The sequence below is a fragment of the Bos grunniens genome, chromosome 14 (genome assembly GCF_055505025.1).
Source record: "Bos grunniens cultivar Pamir isolate PY7600 chromosome 14, Bosgru_T2T1.0, whole genome shotgun sequence".
Taxonomy (NCBI): domain Eukaryota; kingdom Metazoa; phylum Chordata; class Mammalia; order Artiodactyla; family Bovidae; genus Bos; species Bos grunniens.
In genome coordinates this window covers 10,497,741-10,509,250 of record NC_141178.1, presented here as the reverse complement: position 1 = coordinate 10,509,250, position 11,510 = coordinate 10,497,741, and the positions used below count along the sequence as shown (strand labels likewise).

Sequence of the window (11,510 nt, the reverse complement as noted above, 5' to 3'; positions counted from 1 at the left end):
TTCCATTGTGTGTGTGTGTGTGTGTACACAAAAGAATGTATTATTTATATATAATATGTTATTTGTCCAATTCATATGTTGAGAGCTATCTAGCTTGTTTTCCTATCTTGGCTTTTGTGATGGTCATGGGAGTGCAGACATCTCCTGAAGATGGTGATTTGACTTCCCCTGGATAAGTACCCAGAAGTGGGGTTGCTGGGTCAGATAATAGTTCTATTTTGAATTTTTGAGGAAATTCCATACTGGTTTTCAAGGACCTACAATATTTTGTATTCCTACCAACTAAAATAGTGAAATTTATAGAACCAAAAAGTAGAGTAGAAGTTGCCCAGGATGAGAGGAGGGGAGAAGAAAATAGGGAGTTATTAATCAATAGGCATGGAATTTCATTACATGAGATTGACATGCTCTAGAGATATACTGTACAGCATTATACCTACAGTCAAAAATAATGTATTATACCCTGAAAAATTTATTGTACAGGTAGATTTAATGTTAAGGGTTCTTATCACAATAAAATGAAATATAAAATAAAATAGGTTGAAATGGAATAATTTTTAAATATAGCAGATAATTCCAAAAGAAAGCAGAGGAGGAAAGATAAGATACAGAGAACAGACCAGACAAATAAAAAGAAAATATTTAGATGATTGATTAACCCAAAATATATTAATTAGTGTAAACAAAATAAACAGTATTGAACAGGAGATTATAGAAAGTTAAGTAGGAATAGAAAACAAACAGTAAAAGGTGTGGAAAGGAAGAGATCAAGCTGTTATTATCACCAATAGTGAGTGTAATAAGGTGCGTGTCAAAAATCCAAAGAAGATCCAGATAAATTATTGGAATAATAGATGAATTTGGTAAGATGGCTGACTACAAAAGGCAATTTTAAAATCAGCTTTCTTTTTTTTCCTTTTGGATTTCAGTTTTCAAGTAAAAGGCTGTCTTTTATCTTAGGAACTTTTCCTTAGGCACTTGATCTCTACCTCTTTTTTTCTCCATGGTTGTCCACTTCTAGAGGAATCAGAAGCCGTGTTATGAGGTAGCCCTGTGGACAGGCTCATGTAACAAAGGTCTGCCAACATGAGTCAGCTTGGAAGTGAAGCGGTATTTTTACACATTACCAAAAAAATTGGAATGCAGAATTTAAAAAAAAAACTACTTAAAATATCATATTAAAAAAAGCCATTAACTATGGTTTTCCCATGTTGTGAAGTGGTAAAGAATCTGCCTGCCAATGCAGTGAGACACAGGAGATGTGGGGTTAATCTCTGGGTCAAGAATATCCTCTGGAGTAGGAAATGGCAACCTGCTCCAGTATTCTTGCCTGGAAAATTACACAGACAGATGAGCCTGGCAGGCCAAAGTCCATAGGGTCACAGAGTTGGGCACAACTGAGCACACATAGAAATAAATAAGAAAAGTGTAGGACTCAAACTCCAAACAACACACGTACTTATAAACAGTAGAATTGAAATTCATGAATGCACATATATACATACATATGTATGTATATGCATATTCATATACAGCAGAATTTTACACAGCAATGAAAAGGAATGAATCACAACCATACATAATAAAACAGATTAATGTTACAACTGTAGTAGTGAAAACCACGAGACTCACAGATTCTATTTATACAAATTCCATAAACAGATAATACTAAGCTATAACATTAGAACTCAGAAGAGTAGTTATTTTTGTGGTTATAGACTGGGAAGGTGCATATAGGAACTCCTGAGATTCTGGCAAAGCTTTATTTCTTCACTTCCTGACCAGGTTTGAAGCACCTGGTCAGAAAGTGGGCGGGCTTGGTGGCTTGGATCCATCGTGGCTGGCATGGATCCTGGGTCTTCGGGGGCAAGATAGAGATCAGGGGCCAGTGATTTGGGTCTGGTGTCTGTGTCCAAGGCAGATGACCTCATATTGGGGAGGGCCAGGAATCTGAGCTCATGAGAGCCTTCTGGTGGACGATGTGGACCTTGCTCTGGAGTCCATGGTAAAGTCGGGCCCTCACTTCAATCTCCTCCTCACACGGAGAAGAGGTCTCTCTGCATGCTGGGCTGTCTGGGCTTGGGAGAGGGGTGATGAGGGTACGGTGAACCGGTCTTTAATACCCTCCTCAGTGCATATCCCCTTATTTCTGTGTTCTGCTTTAACCCCTAGCTGGGAACACTTAGTTCTTGCAAGGTTATTTTTGTGTGGAAGTTGTTGATCAAATTGGCATTTCTGGGAGGGGATGTGCACTAGGAATTCCTTTTCTCCGTCTTGCTGATGTCTCTTCCTTAACTCACTATGTTTACCTTCTGTGATGAAAGTGATTTGAATCACTGTCAGTTTGGGGGCAAAAATTCTAGAAACTTAAGCCTGTAAGCATAGAGTTTTAAAAATAGTTCACATCTTTTCAAATAAACTGCATGATTAATTTTACTAAAATATAATAAATGTTAAAATGATGAAAAACCTTTCAGCCCCAAGGATCAACATCATGACCAGGTATTATACTATAGATTTAGTCAGTCAGTATTTAGGCTTTTGTTGTTTAGTCACTAAGTCATGTCCAGCTTTTTTGGAACCCCATGGATTATAGCCCACCAGCCTCCTCTGTCCATGGGATTTCCCAGGCAAGAATACTGGAGTGGGTTGTCATTTCCTTCTCTAGGAGTTCTTTCTGACCCAGGGATCAAACCTGTGTCTCCTGCATTGCAGGTGGATTCTTTACCACTAAGCCACCAAGGAAGCCCCTCAATCTTCATATAGGCATTTTTTAATTTTTTTCACTCAACAATCAATATGGAGCAAATATAGCTCCCTCTTAGAAGCCAAACCTTGAACACATAGATAATAAGATAGAGTCCATGACTAAGCAATTAACAAAGTAAGAAAAATAGTCAAGATATTCATAAAGTCCTCCACTTGAAATTTATTAAGCACCACTAGATGATGGATAGTCAAAGATGAATGGTATTTATGGCCTCTGCTCTTGAAGAGCACTCTAGAGAGCATGAAAGATTCCAACAACATGTTCTAAGATTTATGATAAAGAACAGAGGAGGAAATAGCTGAGTCCCCCTGGGCAAAGCAGTGGTCAAGAGGAAGTGATAGCTGAGCTGTGTCCTGAAGGATGAGTAGAAACAACATCATGGGCAAAGACAGAGTCACATCAGCTCGTTTGGAGAACTGGAAATAAGTTCACAGACACTAGAAATTAAGTGGATGGAGGCAATGAAGGGGAGAAGGGGCTGAAAAGTAAAGTGGGGGCTGGATAGCAAATGATCTTTTGCCATCATACTAAATATATTCGAGTTTTGGCAATGCATGGTAATTAAATGGTTTTAAGTAGAAGAGTAATGTGTTCATATTGCATTTTGGAAATATGGCCGTGTGGAGAACATTCACAAAAACGAGGCAGCCTAGAGACCAGGAATGTAACAGAGGGATGGTGTTGCGTGCAGAGGACTTCAGATGTGAAGCAAAAGATACTGCCAATGGCTTGGAAAGCACTGGATGTTTAGTGGTGCCCTTCCAGCTATGGGACACACAAGAGGACCACGGAAAGACCTTGAGTTCAGTTTCCACTTGCTGAGTTTAAGTGCCCACGGAATAAACATGAAGGATGAGGACCTTGAAGGCAAGGATCACATTTAAATCCCTTTTGACCTTTCCATATGTATAAATCCATAATCTTTCTTTCCTATATGATAAATGACAATGTCTTTAGAGTTATAAATAAATAATAATTATACTTTTCTGGTGGAAGCATGATAAACACTTTAGGGCAGGAGTAAATTCCATCAGATCAGATCAGATCAGATCAGATCAGATCAGTCGCTCAGTCCTGTCCGACTCTTTGCGACCCCATGAATCGCAGCACGCCAGGCCTCCCTGTCCATCACCAACTCCCGGAGTTCACTCAGACTCACGTCCATCGAGTCAGTGATGCCATCCAGCCATCTCATCCTCTGGCATCCCCTTCTCCTCTTGCCCCCAATCCCTCCCAGCATGAGTCTTTTCCAATGAGTCAACTCTTCGCATGAGGTGGCCGAAGTACTGGAGTTTCAGCTTTAGCATCATTCCTTCCAAAGAAATCCCAGGGCTGATCTCCTCAGAATGGACTGGTTGGATCTCCTTGCAGTCTAAGGGACTCTCAAGAGTCTTCTCCAACACCACAGTTCAAAAGCATCAATTCTTCGGCACTCAGCCTTCTTCACAGTCCAACTCTCACATCCATACATGACCACAGGAAAAACCATAGCCTTGACTAGATGAAACTTTGTTGGCAAAGTAATGCCTCTGCTTTTGAATATGCTATCTAGGTTGGTCATAATTTTCCTTCCAAGGACTAAGCGTCTTTTAATTTCATGGCTGCAGTAACCATCTGCAGTGATTTTGGAGCCCCCAAAAATAAAGTCTGACACTGTTTCTACTGTTTCCCCATCTACTTCCCATGAAGTGATGGGACCAGATGCCATGATCTTTGTTTTCTGAAGGTTGAGCTTTAAGCCAACTTTTTCACTCTCCACTTTTAAGTTTCATCAAGAGGCTTTTTAGTTCCTCTTCACTTTCTGCCATAAGGGTGGTGTCATCTGCATATCTGAGGTTATTGATATTTCTCCCAGCAGTCTTGATTCCAGCTTGTGTTTCTTCCAGTCCAGCATTTCTCATGATGTACTCTGCATATAAGTTAAATAAGCAGGGTGACAGTATACAGCCTTGATGTACTCCTCTTCCTATTTGGAACCAGTCTGTTGTTCCATGTATAGTCCTCTATAAATAGCTCTGTGAGTATCAGAAGTTCCTTACTCCTCCCTGAGAGTCATAACTCAGAGATAGCAGAGGACAGACGTGACTTGGCATGCTGCAGTTCATGGGGTCGCAAAGAGTAGATGTGACTTAGCAACTGAACAACAACAACAACAATAAGAATTTTGATATTTTGAAGCGCTGGGAGAGCTGAATCAATCTCCTTCTTTGGCTTCTTCCTCCCAGAGTGATGTCCTTAGTAAAGATAGTCTTGTTTTAAATTTTGAGTCTATAACCTTATTTTCTGAAACAAATGCACTCATTATCCTGGAGTGCTGTTATTTTTTTTCTTGAATAGTCACTCAATTTTTCCTCCTATGTATACATTATTTCCCTAATAATGTATTCTCTAATCAGCTCACTGTCTTCTTTGTTTCTGGATCTTCTGAGGCCCTCTGCAGAGCACCAGGCACATAGTCTGTGCTCAGAAAACTCTGCTGATGGTCGGTATGCTTTTGAACTAACCAAATGATGTCATTAACTATTTTTAACAAGTCAAAGTTTAAACAAGCTGCATGTCTTCTGGATTTTCAAAATGTGGCTAACTGTCTTGGAAACTCTCATGTCCTCACACAATCAACTTCCCTAATTCCTTGTTGATGCATTCTCTGAACTGTGAAATAAAAATGTTTGATTCATTAAAAAGAGTTAACTCGTGTTGTGATACTCAGAGTGATTTTGTTTTCCCTATTATTGAACTTGATTTGCTAAAGAAAAAGCAAAAGTCACAAATCCCACAGTGACTTCACTCATGTCCTATTAATCAACCACCTGTCACAGCCATCAGGTAGACAGCTGAAGTATTTATAAAGGCCATAGGGCCTTTGCAATGTACTGGAAATAGTTCTGTTTTCATGAGTCTTAGGATAGATATACCCCTACAATCATATTGCTGTTGTCAAGGGACATTCCACAATCTCTTCCTGTTTTTACAAATTATAATTAAAGTGTGCAACCAAATTAAGGCAGGACAAAAGTGAATTTTTGGAATCAACCAGGTCTATTCCCTGAATCGGAGAAGGCAATGGCACCCCACTCCAGTACTCTTGCCTGGAAAATCCCATGGATGGAGGAGCCTGGAAGACTGCAGTCCATGGGGTCACTGAGGGTCGGACACGACTGAGCGACTTCCCTTTATTCCCTGAATATGATTTCCCTTGTGAAATGTATTGCAGTTTCTGAACGCATGAAACCTTGTTTCTCTAGAGGAGACCTGATTTTCTCCCTCAAGAGTTAATCTCCTTGTCAATGATCAGTTTGCTCATGGACAGGCTACTTATCAAACAATGATGGTGCCTTACATTGAGATCATCTATGGCCTGCGATGTGTCTACCCATTGGAACATGATGTTCAAAGTTGACAAAACGAATAGATTTTAAGGTGGCTCTCTAGGCAAAATAACACAAAAGCAACACTAACGTCATTCAAACTGCGTGTTAAAATAGAATGGTTTCTCACTCAGAGAGCTCCCTCAGCAGGAACCGAGCATTAGTTAGTGCAGAGAACGCTATGAATCACCAAGCCTCAGAAGACTGTCTGTGTAGACAGATGGTTTGATTCTTTCATTGTATGTTGGCCATAGTAACATTTTAAGTCCTGGGATATTCAGGACAGTTAATTTAAATGCTTCATGCTTTATTTACTCCATGTTTAAAAGATTTCTTTTTAAAGTACCAGTCATCCATTAAATCCATAAAGCTGATGTGTCAATTGGTCCAATTCTTTGGTTGCTGTTAAGTATTTATTGAATAAGCCACAATGTTTCAAACATTAGTATAGACAAGTCCACTCTAAGCTTACAAGTTAAATTAGCTTAAGCATTACTCATAAAAAAACACAGATCCTAAACAAGCATGTATTGGTCAAATTTTAAAGTTAGTTTGTGAACAATGGACTTGAGTGAATACCATGGTGGAACCAGTTGCTAAAAATGAATTTTTGAGAACTAAGCCTTATTTGACTCAACTTTTCTGAGAAGACTTCACGTGTAAGCTGTAAATTGAAGAAGAGTCAAATGTTGGATGTCAGTGAGTTTTGCGGTGGAAAGCAAAGTAATCCACATTAGGAAGAAAGTCCAAAACAAATGCTCTCAAACCTAAATTTGAAGCAGATTTCTTAATTAAAATAGAAAACTAATTTCAAAATTGGGCAAGATTGGCAATTATTTGGTCACTTTGATCAGCATTAATTACGTATACAAATCTGGAATTGAGCCAAGCCTTTTCTTCTTTTGATCAGTTACATGCTGGGTAATTGAATTAAGCAAATACTGGCACTCACACTTCTGAAAGGATGGCTGTTGGTTCAACCAAGTCTCAAATTCAAACTTCATACAAACGGTGCCGTGCTGCAGTCTTCTGCTTTGAGGACCTGGAAGCAAGTTTATAAGGTTTGATTACTCAGGGAAATAGAAAATGATATATGAGGTGATTCAGTCTTCTTCGATAAATTGTGGAACTTTCTACAAATCTCGGACTCGGGGGTTCTACTATTGCTTCCTAGAACTCATCAGTATATACCATCTCTTTTCTGAAACAGAACAAAAATAACCAAATCATTAGTTATGGCTCAAAAGAAGCTACTGGTTTTACTATGTTTAATAATAATAATAATAATAGGCTTATTTTACAAATAATATTACTATGTAGTCATTACATTTTCATTGGCTAATGTTAGAGCTGAGATCTTGTTCCTATGGCCTTTGACTGTTTACAAAACCCTTTCATATTTATTATTTCTTTAGACCTGCCTATTTACCTTCTCAGGTGACTCTTATTGTCTGTATTTAACAGATGAGGATAACGAAGCTCAGAAGACTGACTGCCCCAACCTTATAAGTTCATAAGAGGCAGAACTTAAATCCAAGAGTCCTGACATCTAGAGTTGTTTTTTTTTTCTTTTTAATTATATTTCAATACCTATTAGAACCCAGAGAAATATTATGCTATGGAATATTTCCAGAATTTCAGAGATCAATTCATGAAATACTAAACAGCAATCTTAAGAACAGGATTAAGCAGTGATGGTTCTAATGGGCTTTGTAACAGATGATATCTATCATGGGGTTCAAAAAGATACTGTCCTTTTTCTCATTCATCTAGTCCTCTTTTCTAACTGCTTTGGGTATTGACCATGAAGTGGATAAAGTAGCCAGAGCTCTGTAGAGACAACTGTACTCTGACTTTTGGGTAAGTATTGAACCTAGAATTTTTCTCAGTGGAAATGGTGGAAAAATAAAAGAATATAACTTACAAGGGGGAAAAAATAAACTTTTCCACTGTAATGACAGTAGTTTTATCAAGATTGGTCCAGAGTCATCTTTATTCCAAAAGGTCATGCCAGTGGCTGGACTGAAAATGCAAACTCTTCTCAGGTTAGTGCCATTTGGCTGAAATATTCCAGTTTTTTTTTTTTTGGCCTCCGGATGATAAAGTCCAATTGCTGTGTAGGATTGGGGGCTGAGGGAGAAGGAACAAAAGGAATTTGTTTACACAAATTTATTCCCAGATGTCCTAAATTATGCCTCAAAAAATAATCATTTAAACTGTTCCACACAAAGATTTTGTAAACAAACACATTTGCAGTATTGCTCCTTAAATGGGAGAGTTAGGGGGGAAGAAGACAGACATTAAATGTTTGGCAGTGAATAGTGGCTTTTACAGCTCTGCTCGCAAAGTATTAGTTATTTTTGCAAAGAGAAGCTTCAAACTAAAGTACGGATAATGGACCAATGGTTCACTAATGTAGTTCAGCCTCAGCGTCTATGTAATCCTTACAACTTAATCTTCATTATTGGCAGATTCCATATTTCAAATGTGCCTACTAGCTAAAATTTCGGAGAAGGCAATGGCACCCCACTCCAGTACTCTTGCCTGGAAAATCCCATGGATGGAGGAGCCTGGTGGGCTGCAATCCACGGGTCGCTAAGAGTCAGGCACGACTGGGCGACTTCATTTTCACTTTTCACTTTCATGCATTAGAGAAGGAAATGGCAACCCACTCCAGTGTTCTTGCCTGGAGAATCCCAGGGATGGGGGAGCCTGGTGGGCTGCCGTCTATGGGGTCGCACAGAGTTGGACACGACTGAAGCAACTTAGCAGCAGCAGCTAAAATTTATCTGTGATTCCAAAGTCAATACTTGCAGTGCTTTTGGGGTCTTTCCCGGAGAAGTGCAGAGGCGGAAAAGCTTGAGTTACCCACTGTGGACATTCCCAGCTGACATGGAACTCGGTCTTCGTGTTTCAGCTCCGTACTATATAGAAGTGTCCTTTTCTTGGTCTATTTAGTGATACATTTTTTCACATCTTTTTGTAGTTTTTCTTGGTAACTTTGCTGTTTAAAATGGGACCAGGCTTAATGCAGAAGTGTTGTCTATTTTATTAATACCTGAGCCCAACAAGGTTGTGTTATGCCTTACAAAGAAAATATACATTAAGATAAGCTTCATTCAAGCATGAGTTAATAAGTCAACTATGTATTAAGATGTCTTTAAACAGAAACACACATAAAACAAGGTTATGCATTAATCAGTTGATAAAAATATTGTGACCAGAGGCTTGTAGGAACTCCCTCCTGTACTTCCTCTAGTAGCAATGATTCAGTATTTGCTAATGTGGTGTTTGCAGTGACTTTCTAGAACATATAACTACACCAAATAATGAGATTCCACTATCGTATTTGGTTCTAGTACCCAGAATTATCAGTCAGGTATAATGTAAGAAAAATAATTTATATTACTGCTTAGAACTACAAAATTTATAGCTACTAATCCCAAATTTTGAATGTAATTGTTGGTTTATTATTTTTAAAAAAGCATGTCTCAAATGTATGTAACCTTGAGTGAAATATACATACCTATTTTCAGACATACTTTGTTTCCTCTTAAGAGATATACAACATTTTGGAAAGTAATTCAAGTGGATTAAATATTTCACAATATCATGAAAAAGTAAAAGCTTCAACTAAACTAAAAGCTTCAATAGACATACCCAAGTCATGCCTTTTGAAAGAACCTGTATTAGAATAGAGCTGGCATTAACTGAAATATAAACCCCACATGAGTATTTTTTAGGTGCATTGAGTTTTTATTGCTGAAGAATAATACTTGTATTTGTAGAGCTTTCTGTGGTCTTAAGCCTGCTCGTGTACATTCAATTACTCTGATCTTTAGGAAATCGACAGACATCCAGTCACTACTACTACAGATCAGCTGATGGGAACTGCGAGTCTACTGGTTAAGTGACCTGGCCATAGTAACAAGTAAGGGCAAGTTAACACAGTAACACAGCAACTTGTTAACATTGTAACAAGTCACTTACATGTCATTGTTGGGATTAAAATTCAGAAGACTTCAGGTACTGTCCTTGACTTTGCCCTGTGTTGCCAGGCCAAGGGTGATTATTAGCCTTGAGAAATTTTTAGTACATTTTATCAGTAAATCCAAACCCCAAAACCAGTTGAAAATGTTCTAAATGTATGGTTGTTATATGTGTTCCATTTATAATCCCACTTACCTGTATTTGAAGCAGGGCTTTTTCAATAACATATTTCATTTTACAATTCTTCAGACCTAGAAATGCATCATATCACGTCTATGATAGAAGAAGTATTTACTGAGGGACAAGCTGAATTTGTAACCTGTATCTTATGACTTCGTGCTGAAATTACATTCTTTACTTTCATAGTGAATATTTAAGTTTGGGAAGCATGTAGGTCTCGTTTATCTCAAGCTAAAGAACATTCATTATTATGCTGAACAGAAAGAAGCTTCAAGATTAGGCAAATGTAGCTATCAAAATAAATAATCTTTTTGAAAATGTATATCATGTCAACCTTGAACTGATTAAAAGAATAATTGTAGCTGTTAGTTTGGTAGCCAAAATGTTGCAAAAACTGGGGGAGAAGCATTTTAATTTTTGCAGGGGGTGTGTGGAGGCACATATTTACTTGCACTTGGAAGATTATCTTACTTTAAATGGATTCAACAGTCTGTGAGGGGGCAGATGTTCATGACAACAAAAGGAGGAGAAATTAGACTGAGTTAAAAAGGGAGCATACGGGAATAAATACAACACATGATTATTAGCCTACAGAAGTGCTATAAAGAAATAAAAACTTGACTTGAATGGGAAAGCAGGGTGAAGGGTAGAACAGGAAAATAGGGAAGGAAGACCAAGTGGCAAGGTTTTTGTCAAGTAAAAAAAAAAATGACGTGTCAAAATTTCAACATTTCATAAAAGACATTTAGAATTCCACTCTCACCCACAATCTTCACCCTGTGCCACGTGAAAGAAGCCTCGAGACTGTAAAAAGTCAAAAGTTCGATGCTCAGATTTCAACATTTTAACATTTTCTAGGGGACAATGCAAATTTAGCTCAGTAAATAAAGCTTGTTTTTGCTCCACTGATGTTGACAACCGAGTTATAGACCTTTCTATCGGAGGTTGAAAAGACAGATGGGTGTATAACTTGCTGTGTGTTCGCTAGGACAGGAAAGAACTTTGCTTCAGGAGTATTTTTAACGGTACGGTCAGGGCAAAAGATGGCCCTGCTCAAAAAATCAGTGTGGTACCAAAAGGATAACCCAGTGCAGCGTACAGTTCGGATGCTTCTAGAGACACACCTTGTACGGTTCTGCTGTAACAGCCATTGTATTGTAATTACTGTTGGTTTGTTCAGTGTCATTTTGAGCCGATAAATC

The 11,510-nt window shown here is 38.3% G+C and overlaps 1 long non-coding RNA gene across 1 annotated transcript in view; it reads right to left on the bottom strand.

Moving 5' to 3' along the window:
* Positions 1-6,520: 6,520 nt before the first annotated feature.
* Positions 6,521-11,510, bottom strand: part of LOC147359026 (uncharacterized) — a 42,963-nt gene continuing 37,973 nt past the window's right edge. The window contains exons 2-3 of the long non-coding RNA XR_015140138.1: positions 8,063-8,268; positions 6,521-7,180 (exon numbers count right to left, since the gene is read on the bottom strand). This is a non-coding gene — a long non-coding RNA (uncharacterized LOC147359026). The remainder of the gene's footprint in view (positions 7,181-8,062; positions 8,269-11,510) is intronic.